The 19,863-nt window shown below is 41.6% G+C and overlaps 1 protein-coding gene and 1 non-coding gene across 2 annotated transcripts in view; both read left to right on the forward strand.

Moving 5' to 3' along the window:
- Window positions 1–19,863, forward strand: part of Pitpnc1 (phosphatidylinositol transfer protein cytoplasmic 1) — a 254,378-nt gene that overhangs the window by 171,861 nt on the left and 62,654 nt on the right. The gene's annotated exons all lie outside the window — the stretch shown is intronic.
- LOC120884599 (U6 spliceosomal RNA) lies at window positions 1,040–1,142 on the forward strand. Its single transcript, XR_005727024.1, has one exon. It is a non-coding gene; the product is annotated as a U6 spliceosomal RNA (small nuclear RNA).

The following is a 19,863-nucleotide window of genomic DNA, read 5'->3' on the forward strand; positions in this document are numbered from 1 at the left end:
AAGTTTCTTGCCTGTGATCATTATGTAGTGAATAGGAAGGAGAATATCCTTAGTCTTAGATACAAGTTGACATATTTAGGAATGAAATATTAGGCAGTATTCTCTTACTCTCATGTTTCAGAAAAAAATATGTATTTAGACATACGTTTTTTTTTTTTTTAAATGGTTTAATAGCCAAGCATAGTGACACATGCCTGTAATCCCAGCAACTTGGGACACTGAGGCAGGAGGATCACAAGTTGGAGGCCAGTCTCAGAAAATTAGTGAGACCCTAAACAACTTATTGAGACTGTCTTAAAATAAAAGATAAAAAAGGGTTGGGGATGAGGCTCAGCAGTTAAGTGTCCTGGGTTCAATCTTCAATACAAAAAAAAAAAAAAAAAAGTCTTATAATAACAAAGAGCTCTTCACCTGTTGCAATGGAATTTAAATAAATTTGCACAAGGTCACACAATAAATCTTTCATTTTTCTGTGTGGTGCAACACAGCAAAAGTTTTACATCTTCTCTATCATCTGTTATGTCCATATTTCATTAGTGAAACAGAAAAAGAGCCTAATCATCACTGTTTTCTATTTACCCAAAAGGTGTTTATGAAGAGGAGGGCTTTTTGCATTTTAGGAACCCTAGGTTCTGAGTAATTTTGCACTCCCAGCTGTGCCCTAGAGTTTCGCAGTCCTGTGGAGATGTTTAAGACTAGACTTGTAAGTATACAACTGTACTAAGAGCTAGAGTCTGGGTAGGCATCTCACCTGTGTATTTCTACAACAAATAGTTATTTCCTCCCCAACCACCATACTCACGCTGTATTGAGTTGCTCATTTAACTGTCCCTCTTTCCAACCAAGTTAGAGCTCTGTGAGGGCAGACACCATGTCGTCCTTGTGCAGGGTTTTATCCGGAATACCTGGTATGTGGTAGATGCTCATAGAAGTTTGTGTTGAAACATACGTCATTAAAGCAAGTCAGGAACAAGAGGAGGATGCCTACTATCCAATATTTTAGAAAGCAATAAGATAACGAAATATGAAAAGAAAAAGAATATCTGCTTTGGTGGTACATGTGCTAAAACTGGAATGATACAGAGAAAATCAGGTCCCTGCACCATGATGACATACAAATTTGTGCAAACTCCATGGTTTCACATTAAAAAGTGTACATGATCTATTTGTTTTAGAAAAGGAAATGGAAACTAATGAGATTAGCCATAAACAGAAATAAGTGAACTTAAATATACTTTAAATTAATAAAATAACCACAATGAAGGGGAAGGGGAAAAAAACCTACCCTAAGTAGTCTTTGATTCCACAGAATGTTGACTCTGTACCCTCAGTCTAAAAACAATAAGAATTGTAAATAAATATTGAATTCCTAATCATAAGTTTATTTTTTTACCTTAGTATGGGCTAACAACACTGAAGGTATTTTCTGAGTGATGTTAAGTGAGCAAATGAACAAATGTAGAACAGAATGAAACAGAAGAAAATCACTATTTGCAACATCATAATTGATTTATGCAGTAAACATCACTGGATGCTGAAACTAGCATGAAAATTTGATATGAAACACGATTTTTATGTAATCTTAAAGTATTTATCTGCAAATTATTAATGGGAAGGAGAAATATAAATAATTTTACAAAAGGGAAGCCTGGTGTAATGCCTATAATACCAGCTACTTGAGAGATAGAGGCAGGAGGATCCTGAGGTCAAGGCAAGCTCTGGGAACTTAGCAAAACCTATCTTCAAAATAACAAAACAAAAATATGTTATGAATGTAGCTCAATGGTAGAGCACCCCTGGGTTCTATCCCCAGTACCACCACCACAATAATAATAATAATAATAAGACTAGAGAGACCAGACAGCTAATGGGATATCTAATCTTGGACTGACCCCTGAACTGGAGGTTACTGGGTCATTGGCAAAATTTGAATGTGGATTATGGCTTAGGTGATAGAATTATGTCAATGTTAAACTTCCTTATTTTGATCATTGTACTGTAGTAATGTAAGAAAATTATCTTTTGTTTGGAAGCTTATCCTGGAATATTTAAGAGTAAAGGGACATGATACCTTTGAACAAGGCAGAATAAGGCCGATGTTAGCGATTCATGAATGAGGGTAAAGGGTTTTCAGAAGTTTTTTTTTTTTTTTTTTTACAGTTCTCAAAATATTTTATAAATTTGAAAATATATTAAAATTTAAATTTAAGATGACTTATTAAAATTGAAATGAATGAATGGCATAAAGAATATAATTAAAGATTAAATGTTTTGTCATTTGTAGACAATGTGTCTAAATTGAAAATCTAAGAGAGTTTTCAAATTCTCTTTAATTGTTAAAATATTATATAATTAAAAATATTAAGTTCAGCAGGGTTACTGAATATCAGATCCATATAAATATCAATATTATCCCAAATATCAGTAATAATTATTTAGGCACTGGGTTTGATCATCAGCACCACATAAAAATAATAAAATAGGGCTGGGGCTGGGGCTCAGTGGTAAAATGCTAGCCTAGCATGCATGAGGCACTGGGTTCAATCCTTAGCACCACATAAAATAAATAAAGGTATTGTGTTCACCTAAAACTAAAAATAAATATTAAAATAAAATAAAGGTATTGTGTCCATCTACAAATAAAAATAAATAAATAAGAGGGCTGGGGATGTGGTTCAGTGGTAAGTGCCCCTGAGTTAGATCCCCTATATGGGGAAAAAAAATTATTTGTGTGTGTGTGTGTGTGTGTGTGTGTACGTGTGTGTAAAGTTTACTAAAAAATGTGGACCAGATTTACAGACAATAACTGTCAGTTTGGGCTTTCAGCTGTCAGGTGTAAATTTCTTTTTTAAAAAGGGGGTAGAATTGGAATGAAAATATGACAAAATGTTTGCATATGTTCATCTTGAGGTGAGTGGCTGCTTTTAATATGATTCTTGGTGTTCACATTTCCAAAGTCCACAATCCCTGTTTATTTTTCCACCATCCACAGACATCCTTAGACATGAGGTGATAAAGTCACATGTCCCTGGAGGCTCTTGAGTTCACTTTTCCAAGGTGGAGGAGGGAGTGGCTACTGGCCCAAGCACTGGACCCTTTGCCCAGTAGCCTTTACCCGGAGGTGGGGAGTTTTGGTTTCAGAGACAGTCTTTCCTTGAGTCTTACTCTCCTGTAGGGGATCCTGTATGGTATAGCTCTACCTCAAGAGGTGCGATCCCCGTGTCCTGTCAGTCAAGTTAGTAATCAATAGGATAAAGGCATGATGGAGAAAGGAGGCTGACCAATGGAATTTCATTCCCAGACCAGCCACTTAGCAGCTGGTTCAGACATGTTCCTTCATCTCTATGTGACAGGTATCATAATTCCTACTCATAAGATACATACAAGGTTAACTATATGAATCACGAAGAGGGCACACAACCATATTTGGTACCCATAGCAGGTGTTAAACGTTTGCCATGACTGGTGTTTCCATATTTCACCAATTCTAATATGGCCATTGGTTTTCATATTTTAGTAACCCTAAAAGTGAAATATGTTAGAGTTGATTGCATCTCAATATACATACATGAGGGGCTAGGGTTGTGGCTCAGAGGTAGAGCCTCGCCTAGCATGTGCAAGGCCCTGGGTTCGATCCTCAGCACCACATAAAAATAAATGAACAAAATAAAGATATTGTGTCCAACTACAACTAAAAAATAAATATTTTTTTAAAAAAGATACATTCATGATAACACTTTTTTGGGGGGGGCGGGGAATGGCAGTGGTATAACTAGTGGCATCTTAGATTCAGTGAATTTATGAGTTAATTTGGCGTGATACGCCTTCCTTCCCAGGATGTTGAGATGTCCGTCAAGATGTCAGTCATAAGTGAACTTAAGCACTGCTACGTGTTTGTATACAAAATGTGCACACTGAACTGGATTCTACCATAGAAAAATCACTGAGAGATAAGTTATTCCACTGTTCAGTCCTGGAAGGTTGTTTGTTAACTTTTTCCAAGGCACTGCTGGACTTCCTAGTAATGCAAATGACTTGACAGATCTCTGAAAGAGGAACAGTTGAATCTTCTTTCCTGTGTAGATTCAGAGCCATCATTATTGTAAGAGGGATTGCTCTCTAAAAATCCCTATGTGGCATCTATCTGATAAACACACCTTCAAGGACAAAGTCTTGGCTAGTATTTTAGTCTGTAAAAAAATGTGGGACTAGGGGGTTGTAGAAGCTGAGCTTAGGGTAAAGAAGTCAATGATTTCCAATGAACACAGTTTCAAAGTAAGTTTTTCCTTTTGATACACTGAAAGCGCTGCTTCCATCTGCTCCTCTGCTTACACACAGGCTCTGCTTCCTAACCAACCAGAGTGGCAGGTGTTGCCCACCAACTTCTGTACTTGATCTTCTGAGACTGATAACAATGCCATCTGAACAATATTAAGCTGTTAGATCATATTTAAATCATATTTCCCCACTAGTACCTATTGAAGACCTATTTATATTCCATCAGATTTTATGAAGATTTGGCACATAAACTTATTAAATGTAAACTTTATGGAGCTGTATCAGAAAATATTTCCCGGTGTTCCTGGCCCCTTTAAAGAGATGGTCATAAATACCTTTGGAAAATGAAAACCATTATGTGGAGTAATTTTAATTATCTCGAGTTATGCCCATCAGATTATTAACAAATAGACATTGAAAAGCACTGCTAAATACCATCACGGAATAGGTACTTCTGGGTGAAACCACATAATTGATCGCTCAGAAACCTCATGAGTTTCTTTCTGACTTCACCTTGGTCAGCATGTCAAAACTAGAGTGAAATACTGAAATGAAATATGAAACAATGAGGAAGGTCCTTGGGAATGAAGGACCCTGGAAAGATTTGCTTTTTCTAGTAACTTAATTTTGATCTATGGAGGAAGCCTTGTTTTCAGCACCCAACTAAATTTGCTTAGAGCCATCTGGGTGTCTTGAAATGGATCATATACTAGTCACACACATGTTATGGCTTTGTTGGGGCTTTTTATAACAGAAAACAGTATTGCTGGGCTTGGGGTGTAGCTCAGTGGTAGAGTGTGTGTTTAGCATATGCGCAGCCCTGGGTTAAATCCCTAGGAAAAGAAAAAAGGGAAATTAATTTCAAAAAAGGAAAAAGTAATCATAGGGTACTTAGGAGTGACATTATTCTGCTTTGGCTAAAAGTTTATATAACTTCATCCTGCCTCTTTTTTGTAAGATGTGCTTGTTATTTGAAAAATCTTACTATTGGAAACAAAACATTACTCTTTCCTATGTTTAAGGATCAAAAACTAATCAGTGACCCCTTCCGGGTACAGATTTTTGAGAGGTATGTTTTTTTGCCAGATGTGTTCCCTAACAGCCCTGAAGACTGTGGCTTGTAGTACCCTCTTTTGTACATTTGCACCATGGGTTGTCAGACAAGGAACATAATGTACAATGGATAAAAAATCGTATTACGCCCTTGTGCAACTAGGAATGCCCAGTGTAAAGGACTTCCCAACTCTTCCTGTTTTATCTCATACCAAACTAGCGCCCCTACAGATAATGAATGTTTAGTTACTTGGACAAAGCCGAGAAGTGGTTTTATTGGGCAAAAATGTTCCCGGACTTGAACAGTTTCTCCTGCTGTGAGGTCAGCTGATGTACTTCAAGAGGCCTACAGCATCTCAAGGGCTGTCAACACTGGCTGGAGAGATAGAGTCAGACCTGTTTTCAACAGACCTAGATAGACTCATGTTTTCCCATCCAGTGTTTTGAAATGACAAGACTGTAAAGTCTTCTGGTTTGAAGATGATTCCCTTGGGTAGTCTTTATTCCCTAGAGACCTACTAAATTCTTGTGGCTTAAAGACTCTTCCTCCTCAATTTTCCTTATTTCCTTGAGTTAGTTTTTTAAATGACAAAGAATGTTCTGAATCAAATGGATATAAGCCATGTGTCCTTTCTGACAGGTCATAGATATTTAGTAAATAACCATTATATTCCTCAATTCCATGTCCTTACCCTTGTTCGGGGTGAGAATCTGAGACATCCTTTGTTTTATATTGAAAATAGAGAATTGTCTCAATGGTGCATTAATTCTTCATACAAGAAACGTTTGTGGAACATCTACTTGGCACCAGACGTTGTCAATCTGATAGGGAGGCAAATGCTGTCATTCACTGCAGCCTGATTTGGTCCACAAAAAGTAGGCTGAGTCTGGAAGGACAGAGAGAGGTTAATGAGAACACAAGAGACTTTGACAGCGTCTCAGATGAGGGGGAGATTGTCCCAAGATTTAAAGCAGTGACTGTAGGAATGGAGAGGATTAATTAGGAAATGGGATGGGGCAGCTGGCTCTAGGGTCAACTACTTAGTTTTAATTCAAGTTTTTGTCACAGATGGAATTGGTGTCACCAACTATAACAAGGAAAATTTTCAAGTGGCTTAGGAGACACTGGTCCAAATGTTTGTGTTCTCTCTTCTCCCCACCAATTTCCTGTTGAAATCCTATACACACACACACACACACACACACACACACGGTGATGATATTAGGAGGCAGGGCCTTTGGGAGGTGATAGCCTTAAGGGTGGAGCTGTCATGAAAAAGATCGGTGCCCTTACAAAAGAGGGCTGGGGTTGTGGCTCAGTGGTGGAGTGCTCGCGTCACATGTGGAGGGTGCTGGGTTCAGTCCTCAGCATCACATAAAAATAAAGGTATTGTGTCCATATATAACTAAAAAAATGTTACTAAAAAAAAGAGTTTACCCAGAGATCCTTATTCCCTCCACCACGTGAGGACTCTGCAAGAAGGTACCATCCATGAGCCACAAAGCGTGCCTTTGCCAAACACCAACACTGGCTTGATCTTGGACTTCCCAGCCTCTATTACTGTAAGAAATAAATTTCTGTTGTGCATAAGCCACCCAGTCTAGGGTATTTTTTTATAGCAAGAGAAGACCAAGATAAGAGAGGTTGAGCAGTTCAGTTTTTGTCAGTTGAACTTGAAATGCTCATGGAAATTTTAGTGAAAATAACCAGTAGGAAATTAGATACATAAATGCAAATCCAAAACCTAGAGATATCGATTTGGAAGTCAAAAAGTAAAGGTAGTTTTGAAACCTTGGGAAAAGAGGATATTTTCACAAGAACACAAGAATGGTAAAAAGAGATTCAGGGTAGAAACTGTGGGAAGACCGATATGAAAAGAGAGAGAAATGAAAGAGCATTTCAGGAGGATGGGTAAGAAGAGTGCTCTGAGAGATGCAGGAAAGTGGGATGCTTGGGTCACCGAGACCCAGGAGAGTGAGAACACCCAGGAAGACATTGTCACCAAATGACAACATCAACCAACTCTAGTGAACACAGGATTTAAAGGTCCTGAGGGATTGAGCAAGAAGGTCATAGGTGACCTTTATGACAACGAGTGAAATGGTGGGGGCAGAAGCCAGCTTGTACTGTACCAGAGAAGAATTCCCAGATGTTTGGCTGTGAGCAGAAGGAAAATAATGGTCCAGAAAGGGACCCAGGGAAGGGAAAGGCCTTTGCAGGACATCCTGTCTCAATGGGAGACGGGCTCACGTTCTAACGCATCTCTTGTATTCCAAACAACAATGACAGATAAAATATCAAAAGAGGAAGCCAGATTGATAGAGCTAGACTTACAGATCAGAAACCTGGGAGGACAGAGGTGGGTGTGGAGTGGCTGGGGTCTGGGGACAGGTAGTGGCGGGCTTTGATGTGAGTCCTATAAGAAGATGGGACTCACAGTGACCATGTAAAATGGGAGAGCAGAGCCAGGCTCACTCTATGAAGGAGGCAGGGGTGGGGCTCCTGCTGGTACAAGGAGGCTGTAAGAAGCCCCCAGAGTTGCTGCCTGACTGTGGCTTGAAGTTGAGATTTTGCATAGGTGTGAAACCTATGGACTGGCACAAGGAGTGAGAAGACTGAAGATAGAAAAGACAGACAGCAACAGCAACAACAAAAGACCCTGCAAGCCTAGTATTAATGAAGATAGCCAAGATGGCCAACGATTGGAACATGAATTTGCTAGAAGTGAAAACAATTTTTTAGATGAATCTGGTTGAAATAGTATGTTGGGTGGCTCCAAGGGAAAAATAAAGAGTGTCCATTAAAAAAAAAAAAGAAAATAAAGAAGAAAAAGAAACAAGAAGTGAGTATTTGAAAAAGAATCATTTAGAAATTTGGAGATTGGGTGATTGAAATGGGAGACTTAGTAGATAAACCCAAGGCTAGACACCACTGAAGAGATAATTAGTGAACTGGAAAATAGTATTGAGGGATACAACCCATTTAATTGCGTGAAAATGAGATTTTTTTGGTTTGGGTTTGGGTTTGTTTGTTTGCAGAGGATTGAACCCAGGGCCTGACACACAGCAAGCGTGTGCTCTACTACTCAACTACACTCACAGCCCTAATAATTATTTTTATAAATAAATAGTTAAGGGGGCTGGGGACGTGGCTTAGTGGTAGGGCACTTGCCTAGCATGTGTGAAGTCCTGGGTCCAATCCCCAGCAGCACACAAAGAAGAGAAAAACAGAATTAAATTAGGTGGAAAGAGTTTCTACATAATTATCTTATGGGAGCATAAAAATATAATGGAGGAAGTGGCAGAAAGCTACCAATATTTGAAAAAATAAAAGCTAAGAATTTTCTAGAGGCTGGGGATGTGGCTCAAGCGGTACCGCGCTCGCCTGGCATGCGTGCAGCCTGGGTTCGATCCTCAGCACCACATACCAACAAAGATGTTGTGTCTGCTGAGAACTAAAAAAATAAATATTAAAAATTCTCTCTCTCTCTCTCTCTTTCTCTCTCTCTCTCTCTCTCTCTCTCTCTCTCTCTCTCCTCTCTCACTCTCTCTTAAAAAAAAAGAATTTTCTAGAATCAGATGCAAATCCTTTTATGAAAGTATACTTTGAGCAATAATAATAATAATACTTATTGAGCATTTATTTTCTAGATACCATTCTGTGTGCTTCCCGTGGATTAACTCATCAATGCTCTCATAACCCTGAGATCTGTGCATTTTACACTTAAAAAGAGAGAATGTGTATAACTTACCCAAGGTCAACCAGCAGGGTGGTAGGAGTTGATCCCCAAAGAGCCTGCCTACCCTTTAATCCCTCTCTAAATACTAAGGGGATAAGCAAAAATAAATCCATGGCTGGACACACTGTAATGAAAACTGCAGATTATCAAAGATTTTTTTTTAAAACTCTCAAGAGATCACATACAGCCCTAATGGTATGTGTAACCCCATTTTCTGTAGCTGTAACTGAATATTATAAACTGAATAATCTATTAAGAATAAAGGTTTATTCAGCTTGCTATTCCAAAAGCTGGAAATGTCAAGATTGGGTAACACATCTGGTGAGTCCTTTTTTTTAAAATTTTTTTGTTTTTTTAGATATTGATGGACCTTTATTTTATTCATTTATTTATATGTGGTGCTAAGGATCCAACCCAGTGCCTCACACATGCTAGGCAAGTGCTCTATCACTGATTCCCAGCCCCAGCCCCTAGTGAGCCCTTTTGATGGTGGGGACACTCTGCAGAGCCCCAGAGCAGTGCAGGACATCACATTTGACACAGACTGACCTAGCTTGGGCTTCCCCTATTACTTATAAAGCCGTCACCTTTGGATCAATGCCCCACCTCGATGTCCTTATTTAAACATAATTACATCCCAAAAGTCCCGTCTCCAAATACCATAGTTGGATTAAATTTTCACTCTTAATACATCGCAACAAGGGATTAAATTTCAGCATGAGTTTGGGTGGGGACATTTAAGCCATGACATGGTTGGGTTCTTATTACATTACTAACAATGGCTGGAAGAAGTCAGGGAGAGATTTTAAAAGTAAGCCCAGGGAGAGCATGGGACCTAAGAAACAAGTGGGGGCCCATTAAGTAACATTAACTCTTGGCTGAACCTCCAGGTAGGAGGTGGACGCAGAGGGCGGGGCTAGAAGCTTACTGACCTCTAGCTTCCTATAACTCTGGAAAGAAAGGTCATCCAGTGGGAAGGAAGAAGGTAGAAAAGAGGGTCAATGAAGGTCAAAGAAACCTTTGTGAGAAATAGATGAGAAGAGCCAGCGGACTGCTTGACAGTCTTGGCAGCCAGGTGATTTGGGAAATTCTGAACAAGAAGTGCCACCACCCACATGGCAGCATCTCCTTCCCAGCTGTGCTTCGCAGCCTGCATGCAGCAGCACCGGAAATGATTGAGTTGATTCAGGATTTATTTTCAGGGTGGGTTCTACCGGGTATGGAAAATCTGAGCAAATGAAGGTCAAAAACAAACCTTAGAGTCCAGCAGAAGCTCTTGGGGATTGGAGAGTTGATTGAGGTGAGAGGAGGAAGGTGGCCTGGGACCAAAAGGAAGAGAAGGACCAAGGGGTTGAAGAAAAAGTAATTCATTTTCAGATTTTCAAAAGAGGAATAATTGCAGGAGACTCAAGACCACAGCAGAGCTTGATGGGGATTAGCTGAAATGGAATGGAAGTCAGCAGCCCGGAGGGAACCTGGAAAAAAATCAGGAGGCTGGGCCTGTGGCATTGGTGCACTGCCCAACAGACACCGAAACCACTAGGTGTGGGCGTGAGTCGGGGTAAAGTTGAATCTGAGTGTGGTCTGTAAGGTTTAGTTGAGGTCATCCTTGAACAACAGAGATCATCAATGAGCCATGTGGCTAGAAAGTATGGGCCTGGGAGGAGGAGGAGGAGACCTTGGGAAGAACAGCCACCTACTCTACCATTGGCTCTAACCTCTAGGAATTTTAATGTGCTTTTAAGTTTCTCCCAAGGAGTCTTTGAAATCATTTTCTAGAAATGGATTAGTGGTTCCAAACATGCTGCCTTTTCAGTAGCGAGCTCCTCCATTCCCTCTGTGAGGCCTGCTGCCCTCCCACAGTGTCCACCCCAGGGCTGTGGTATTGCTATATTATCACGCAGGACCCACCCCACCGCAGACTCTGGGCTGCCTCTTACACCACAGCCAGTGGCTTCCTTTGATCAATCCGAGCAGTCATCAGAGAATTCAATAGTCCTCTCACACCTTTCCCCAGGGTTTCAAAGTCCAAAGCCAGAGCCACTTACTGACTTGGGTGATGATGGCAGGGCCCCACCTAATGGCCCTTTTGCAAAGTACAGATGGAATCAATAGGTTCCCCTCTGTCCCTTTTTCAGTGGCGGGAAGATACTGAGGGCAGAGGATAAAGTAACTTCTTCAAGGGAGAAGAAGTAACCATGATGGTGGCCACATGGATGTGGCCAGTAATAACGATGACGGTGATATGGATACTGGCAGGAATGTTTACCAAGCATGAACCCAGCATCCTGCTAACCAGTCTATAGTAACAGTCTCAATATTAATATTCTCACATTGCAGCTGACACCAGGGCTGACTGAGAGCCGGTGGTCTGCCAAAGACCAGAGCAAGCAGCTTTCAGACTGGGCTCCATTCTGGGTCAGTATGGCCTCAGAGCACCAGCTCTCAGGTAACTAGTGTGCTATATATGGCTCTGAAAAATAAAGTTATAAGACCATGTATGGAATCTGCTGCCTGAGTTTCTAAAGCCTGGTTGAAGGTTTAAGTGCTTATAGTGAGGAAAGGGAAATAATTCCCTTTCATCTAAAAGAATGTCAAAAGAAAATAAAATTTTTTCTCCTCCCAAGTCTTAGAGGATAGCAAATACTCCAGAAACGAATTGTGCTTCTAATAATATCCTTATCGGCATGTGTTTGCAGTAACTCTTTATTAGTAGGAGTTTTCTCAAAGGTCTTTTGCCCTCATTACAGGTATTTATCACCTGGGATATTCAGAAAAATTGTCTCTCCAACCATGTCTTTGGTTTTTACACATCTTCAGACATGGAAGGAGGACAGAGGTGGGTCATCTGAAGCTTGGCTTAGGTCAGATTTCCCAAGATTAGAAGGTGCTGTGGTGTGGTTAGGGTTTCAGCATGTCCCTCAGGGGCTCTTGTGTTGAAACGTTAGCCCCACTGTGAGGTATTAAGAGGGTGGAAACAATCCAGCCATGGAGTTTACAGGTGAGAGCTCTCAGAGGTGACTAGGATTAGATAAGGCCATCAAGGTGAGGCCCAGTGATTGAATCCTGGGGCTCTAAAGGAGAAAGACCAGAAGATATCACACACATATACACATGCACTCCTTGTCTCTTGCCACATGATGCCTTGCACCATCCTGGGACTGCCAGCAAGACCATCACCTGATATGGGACCTCAACCTTGTGCCCCCAGAAAGGGAACCAAAATAAAAATCCTTTCTTTCTAAACTTACCCAGTTTCAGGTATTTTGTTATAGTTACACAAAACTGACTTAAGACAGAAGGTTAGGCCAGTGTGCTAGTAACAAGATGCTGCTGATACTTGAAAGGGCGTGTTTCTCATGAAAAGGAGCAGATTCTGAAAGAGGATCTGGGTGGGAACACCGTGACAGGAGAGAGACTGGCCCCAGAGACCCAAAGGCAAAGGAAACAAGTTAAAAATAACACAAAGCTAATGATAAGCCCAAGGGCTCCTTGGCAGAAGTAAAGTTGAACGGAGAACTCTATTCCTAGAGCCTGATGTCTGAACAATTTATTTTTCCTGCCTCTTAGTCCCCACGTGCCTCCCTCAACTAAGATCAAGTGCCAAAGGACATCTCAAAATACCCAAAGCCAACACTACTCAGCAGATCTCCCCACGTGGAGAAAGACAGCACTGCAAAAGGCTTTGTGCTGAACCACTTATGGATTTTCCATAGTCCAAGAAAGACTGTGAACACATGCTGGCTGCCAAATGGCAGCCGCTGCCCCACCTGGGAGCAGATCGCATTCCTAGCTCCACAGAGGGCTCACCAGGCACATTGTGGATTCCTCGGTTTTGCATCTTCATCCTGAAAACCTCCCGACCTTTTCTTAATGAAGATTTTAGCTAGGGGAAATTGCATTAGCAGCTCATGTACTTCTGCCAATCCTCTAAATTACGTTAGTTGTAAGTGAAGGCTGGACTGTAAGTCCTTGTGTTTGTTGTGGACTGTTCCTGGGAATCATAATGGACAATAATAACTAATGGACAGGAAGACTGCTTTGCAAGCCAGGTTGGAAAACTCCTATGGTACCAGACAGAGAAAACCTTCCTGCCTGATTATCAGGAAATCAGGGGGCACTCACAGAGCCCCCAGCAGGTCCTAGCACCAAAGAATAATACCGAACACTCAGGACTGAGTATTATTATCTCAGTTAATATTCATAAGGGGAATGTTGAATTTGCAGATACAGGCACTGCTGTTGAGAGATTTTTTCAATAAATTTTCCAGGGCCACATAATTAATAACTGACAAAACCAAGGTTCTCAGTCTTTTGACTGGGTGATGTTTCCACATTCAACCTCACCTACCCAGAAGTGGATGCTGTGGCCGGGTGGACCTCAGGGTGAATCCCCAGGGATAGAAGTTTTCTGGGTGACTGAATTAATTGTACACTGAGTAGCGGGTGATATATGAGGCAGTTATTCAGAGTTTGGCTTAAAAGGTCTTCAGGGGTTGGGGATGTAGCTCAATGGTAGAGTACTTGCCTAGCGTGCATGAAGCCCTGGGTTCATACCTTTCATACATATCCCTGCATATCTCTCTCTCTCTCTCTCTCTCTCTCTCTCCCTCACACACACACACACACACACACACACACACACACACACACAGTCTTTAGTACGTAAAGAGGTTTTACATAAGTCATAAAAGATGGGGTTGAGAGAAATGAGAGACAGTAGTGGGAAAAAAAAAGGGAGAAATATTTTCTTCACCAAGGTTTAACGAAAAATATCCCTTCCTCAAATATCCACTGTAGCATTTATCTTTGTTTTTATTTTGTGGTAGTGATAGGGGATCAAACCCAGCACCTGGCACATGCTCATCAAGCACTCCACCACTGAGCTAGACCCCAAGCCCTCAAGTGACCGTTTTTACCCCAATCAGATTCAGATGCCTTCAGAGAGATAGTGTGAGATTTAGAAAATGAAGCATCAGGCTGACATCTGGCTTTTCCAAAGAACTCTTAAGGACCATGATTAAATTCAAATAAGTAGGGGGGGGGGTCTGCAAATGCAGCTGCAGACTGCTGGCCCACCCCTGGATGACCAGGCACTGGGCAAGGCCCCCCGTTGCTGGGAAGACTGTGTCTCCAACTCAGGAACATTTTTAAAGCTGAACTTCATAATGGACACCCTGCCACAACCTGCTATCAGCAACCATGATATTAAACTGGCACAGAGCCAACAGCAATGGCGCAGAGCCAGTGAGGAGAGATTAGCATCGCAAGTAAGACTCTCCTGGCTCAGGGCCAGGAGAATTTTTTTTTTCCTTTTCATTAAAAAAATAATAAAATGGGAGAAAGAAAGGAGGAAAGGTGCAAAAGAATTCTTGTTTAGCAACCCTCAGATTGTTCTCGTTGGACATACAGACAAGCATGGAAAAGGACTACTGCTAGCCTGAAAAGTTGGCAGCTGCTTGACCTTGGTCTCTGTTAACCCACTAAGCTGCCCCACTCTGCTGCCCTGGGTTGGTCCGGGTCCAGAAGGAGTGCATTACCTCCATCACCGGGGAAATAGCAGCTAACAAGGCCCATTTTCCATTTGGAGCTGGAGGACATCTCACGTGAGCAAAACTTTGAGTTGCTGCTTTCTTGTGCCATGCTGCTTCAAGGAAGTACTGTGCAGTGGTTGGCTGCTTGTGGCACCTGCTCCTTACTGACACAGCATTGTTTCAGTGCCCAGCAAGATGTGTTCCAAACAGTCCTTTTCTAACAGTCTGCTCCCTTTGGAGTGTAATGTGGAGAGGGAGTCAGCCCTGGGAGTTGTATCATGCAAAAGAGCCAAGATGGCACCTTCCAGGAAAGCTCTGGGGCCGTCTCCCTCACTCTCCCCCATCAGGGCATGCAGCCAGCTGCCCATAACCTGACCGCCAAACACAGGAAGGACTCCTCTGTTGCAAGCAAGTCTCAGGGACTGGTTGATGAGCTTGGTGATCCTGCTGTCCCCAAACCAGCACAGGATGTGTTCTGACCTTCTTTTCAACTTTCTTCTTTTGAAAAACGTCAAAGCTTCTGAGAAGTTTGCACAGATAGTACCATGATTCAAGATTTACCAGTCATTAATGTTTTTGTCCATTCACTTTGTCTCTTTCTCTCCATAAATATTTACACACTATTTTTCCCCAGAACCCTTTGCGAGTAGGTTACAGACATGAAGACCCTTTGCCCTTGAACGTGGCGGTATGCAGGTCCTAGGAATAAGGGCTTTCCCTTATGTAATCATAGGGCAGTGATTAAATTTGCAAGTTTAACATTGACACAATATTACTACCTGATACAGTTGTCCCAGTAAGGTCTTTTTATAGCAAGCCACAGTAAAATCCTTCTGATACATTCATGTTCCAAATAAAGCTTGCACGTTGCATTTGTCACTTCCTTAAGTGTCCTTTAATCTGGAGCACTTTCTCAGTCTTTCTTTTGTCTTTTATGACACTGACATTGTGAAAAACACTGGCTATTTTGTGGCTGTCCCTCATTCTCAGGTCTCCCTCATGTGTCCTCATTATTAAATTCAGGCTGTGCCTTCTCAGCAGGAATTCTGTAGTAGTGATATTGGGTCTTTGTAGACTTTCCTGCTGTCCTTTCCTCAACATGGTGGCTTCCCTGTGTTTTATCTTCAGGACTTTGAAAACACCTTGGCCTCCTTTGGTTTTCCACACTGTGTTCATCCTGGACCTGGTGTTGAGGTCTGGTGGGAGGGGCCAGTGTCGGCCAGGGCTCAGGCTGCCATGTTCATCTAAGCCCTGGAGAAGGTCAGGAAGAATCCAGAAACAGGGCAACTGTGGACTCCTAACTGGCCTCAAACTCCTGCAGAGTGCCTGAGGAAGCCTTTCTGGGTTATTCAGAACAGATAGATTTGACTAGATTAGTAAAAACAGGCCATATTCCCTGGCTCCAAGGTTACCTTTTGTAGCCAAGTTTGGGCATTCCTTTTGGATGGTTTGACCTCTTAAATGGTACATCCATCCCACTTCTCCACTCAACTACTGAGGCCTTGTTTAAGGCCCTCGCCTCTTTTTAGGGCAGTCTCTCACTAAACCCATCCATTTAGACCCCTTCCACAGTAGCTGCCATTGCTAGATAAAATTCCAGAACCTGGCCCCCAAGATCCTGTGTCACCTGAACACCACTTTTCTTTGTACTTCCACTATTCCATTTCCTAGCCTCAAACTATACTCCTGAAATGTTGGATGTTTCTAGAATCTTCAGCATCAGCATTACCTGGGAACTTGTTAGAATCCCAGGCTTCCCCCCCAGACCCACTAAATCAGAACCTGCATTTAAACAAGCGATTTGGTGATTTGGGTGATTTGGGTGCACATAAACAGGTCGTACTATTTAGAACGTGCTGGAAGGGCATGTCCTCGGTGAGGAACTTAAGTTGCCCCTCGGGCTCTGTGATCCTTGGTGTTGGGGCATGTTTCTCAAACTCTTCTGACTCAAATTCAATTTGAAAGTATAATGTATAATGTTAGGATTCATTTTGACATAATTATAAAAGCATGGAATATAATTTGCTCTGTTTCCATCCCAATTGTTTCCCCTTTCCCTTCCCTCGTCCCTCCCCCTGTTCCCGTCCCTCTACTGATTTTTCTGCTATTTACTTGTAGATTTTTTTTAATTGTTAGTGTCGTGTGGATATAAGTGATGGTGAGAGTCACTGTGGCGTATTCACAGGTGTACACAGGAGAGTCAGGACAGATTCATCTGCTGTTCCTCCCTTATCCCCTCTCGCTCCTCCCTCCCGCTCAGTCCCTTCATCTAGTCCAACCATCTTTCTTCTATTTGGATGGAATCCCCTTCCTTTCCCTTTCTCTCTTTCTCTTTATTTCTCCTCCCCCACCCCACCCCCCCTTATTTTGTACTAGTTTCACCAAATCATAGAAAACACTTGACCACTGTGGCTTTCTGAGTCTGGCTTATTTTACTTAGCCTGAGAGTCTCCAGTTCCATCCATTTACTGGCAAATTCCATAATTTCATTCCTGATGACTGAGTAATACGCCACTATGTATACATACCGCATTCTCTTTATCCATTCATCTGTTGAAGGGCACCGAGGTTGGCTCCGTAGCTTGGCTATAGTGAATTGTGCTGCTGTAAACATTGATGTGTGTGGCTGCGTCCCTACAGTATTCTGATTTTAGATCTTGTGGATATATACCTAGCCGTGGGATAGCTGAGTCATCTGGTGGTTCTACTCCTAGTTTTTTGTTTTGTTTTGTTTTGTTTTCCCTGATTTTGAGAAATAGTGGGCGGGCTTTATCTGAACTTCACTTTTTTCCTTCACAATTTTTTTTCTGAACTTTGACGTCTGCTGCTACTTGTTGGCTCACAAGATATCATCTGGTAGGAGACAACAATGAATTGATTACCAACTAACAAATGCCAGTGTTAAGATTTAAAGCTCACAGTATTTAACGGTTAAGTTCAACATCAGCAAAAAATAAAATTTAAAAAAAAAACAATAAAATGTGTTAAGCTTTTATTTACATATGAGATACCAAAGCCACATGTGCTTGTGGGCATTTAATGTCACTTCAGCAGTGGCTGTCCTCTTGCTGGAACCCTGGGATGCTATCTGTCTAGACTTGCAGAATTCAGCAAAATCAAAGACTTTTGCTGTCACCCATTAAATTTATTTCATCTGCCATGTCCAGACATCTACCTAAACCGATATAACCAAGACATTTATTTTGGATCCCCAGGTTGAAGGATGAATGTTTTTTAAAACAAAATTCACAATAGGCCTGTTACTACTTGCTACCTTTGACCTTATTTAAAAGCTTGGAATTGGAATTGTGGATGTGTAACCCAGTGGTATAACACATGCATATTATGGATCAGGCCCTGCGCTCAATCCCCAGCACAAAAGAAAACAAAACAAAACAAAAAACTACAACAACAAAAAGCTTGTAGTTAACAAATAATTGTTCAACCTTTCCTGGAATGTTAATAATATATGACCCCTTAATTTAACAAAAGTAGCACCTATTGAGATAAACCTCCTACAAGAGGTTGCACTCTCCTGGTGATACCATCAGGGAGATATGAGTTGGGTCCTTTGGGAGCCCAAGAATGAAACTGTAACCACATGTTTCCCCCAAAGCATATTCATGGTACACATTGTTGCTTTACTAAAAGATGATCCAGAAAGTCACTGTGATACTGAGATGAGTTGGTGCATTCCAAGCAGGTGGGGTGGGAAGAGCCTCAGGGCAAAGGAGGAGCAAGAGCCAGTGCACAGGGACATTGAAACAGTAAGTGGGGCATGGTGATGTAGCTTGAGGCTCTTAGGGGGAAGGGAATCCTACCCAGAACTCCGAAGTGAGAAGGGAGAACTTTCTAGATGAGTTGATGTGTGGAGGTAGGTACTCTAAGCCCAGGCCTTTGTGTAACATCTGGGACTTTGCAGAGCACCTGCACACCCATTATCTTACCAGGTCCCAACTGTTCAATGAGGAGATAGGACACAGAGTGCCCACTTTCAAAAATGGAAGCCCAGAGTAGTTTCTAGGGTCACACAAATTGTAAGTCATGGAGCCAGGAATTCCACCGTAAACTGATATGTTATAGGAACATTGAAGAAACTAGGCTAGTCTATTGGAAAGAAAATTCATGGGCAGGTGCATTGATTGAATGGATAAGTGGATAATGGATGAATGAATGGATGGGTGGATGGATGGATGGAGATATCAGCCTCAAGGGAAAGAAAGTTGGGAGTCTGCAGTTGTCCGCGTGAGATGAAGATTAAAGGGCTGTCAGGAAGATGGATTGGTGAGATGTAGAAGCAGTGGAACAAACAGAACTTAGTGCTTGACCAGATGGGAGAATGAGGAAGAAATAAGAGCATTAGATGATGCCAGGTTTCTACCTTGTGAGATTAAAGGACCCCAAGGAAGAACAGCCTAAAACCTTAGAGTCAAAGGGTTGAGGTAGAGATGATAAATGTGGTTTTGAATGTGTTGATTTTGAGTCACACCAGAGATTGGTGTAGTCATTGGACATCAACAGACCTGGACTTGAGGGAAAGTGTCAGGTATCCAAGAGATTGACTAGGTCATTAGCAATCAAAAGTTAACATTTTATTATAAGTTTTACTATAGCATTATTAACAACATAGCAGGAGAAAAAAAAGATAAAAGTCTTAAAGAGTGGGAAAAATGGTTTGTTTTCTGTGAAGAGCCATAGAGTAAAATGCAATTCAGACTTTAAAAGGGCTTGTGGGTGATTTTTCCTCATTATAACATTGTCTGGCACTTACCATGGCCGGGCCAAAATAAAGTAGGCTTTCCCTGCTTTGTGGCACTGAATCCTTACTACTGCCCATGTAGGGTAGAGCCAGTCCTGCTCTCACTGTACAAACCAGAAAATTAAGGTCCAGTCATTCTCTGTAGGGTGACCAGATCACCTAGCCATGCAGCGGAGCCCCTTAAACCCAGGTCTGCAGGCTTGTGGCCGCCACACGGTTATTTACTCTATACAGTTTTCTTACTTTACTTTTCCATAATAAAGAGTTATGATTTATTTTTAAATTATTTTTAATAACTTGATTTTATTTATTTATTTTTATATGGTGCTGAGGATGGAACCCAGGGCCTCACATGTGCTAGGCAAGCGCTCTATCACCGAGCCACAGCCCCAGCCCATAAAGAGGTATGATTTTCATAAGGAAAAAGGAGAAAAGAAAAACTTGTCTTTTAAAAATGATATAGGAAACAGCCCAAAGTGGATTCACAAAACCAAATTTG

Source organism: Ictidomys tridecemlineatus, chromosome 3, assembly GCF_052094955.1.
Source record: "Ictidomys tridecemlineatus isolate mIctTri1 chromosome 3, mIctTri1.hap1, whole genome shotgun sequence".
In the NCBI taxonomy this organism is placed as follows: Eukaryota; Metazoa; Chordata; class Mammalia; order Rodentia; family Sciuridae; genus Ictidomys; species Ictidomys tridecemlineatus.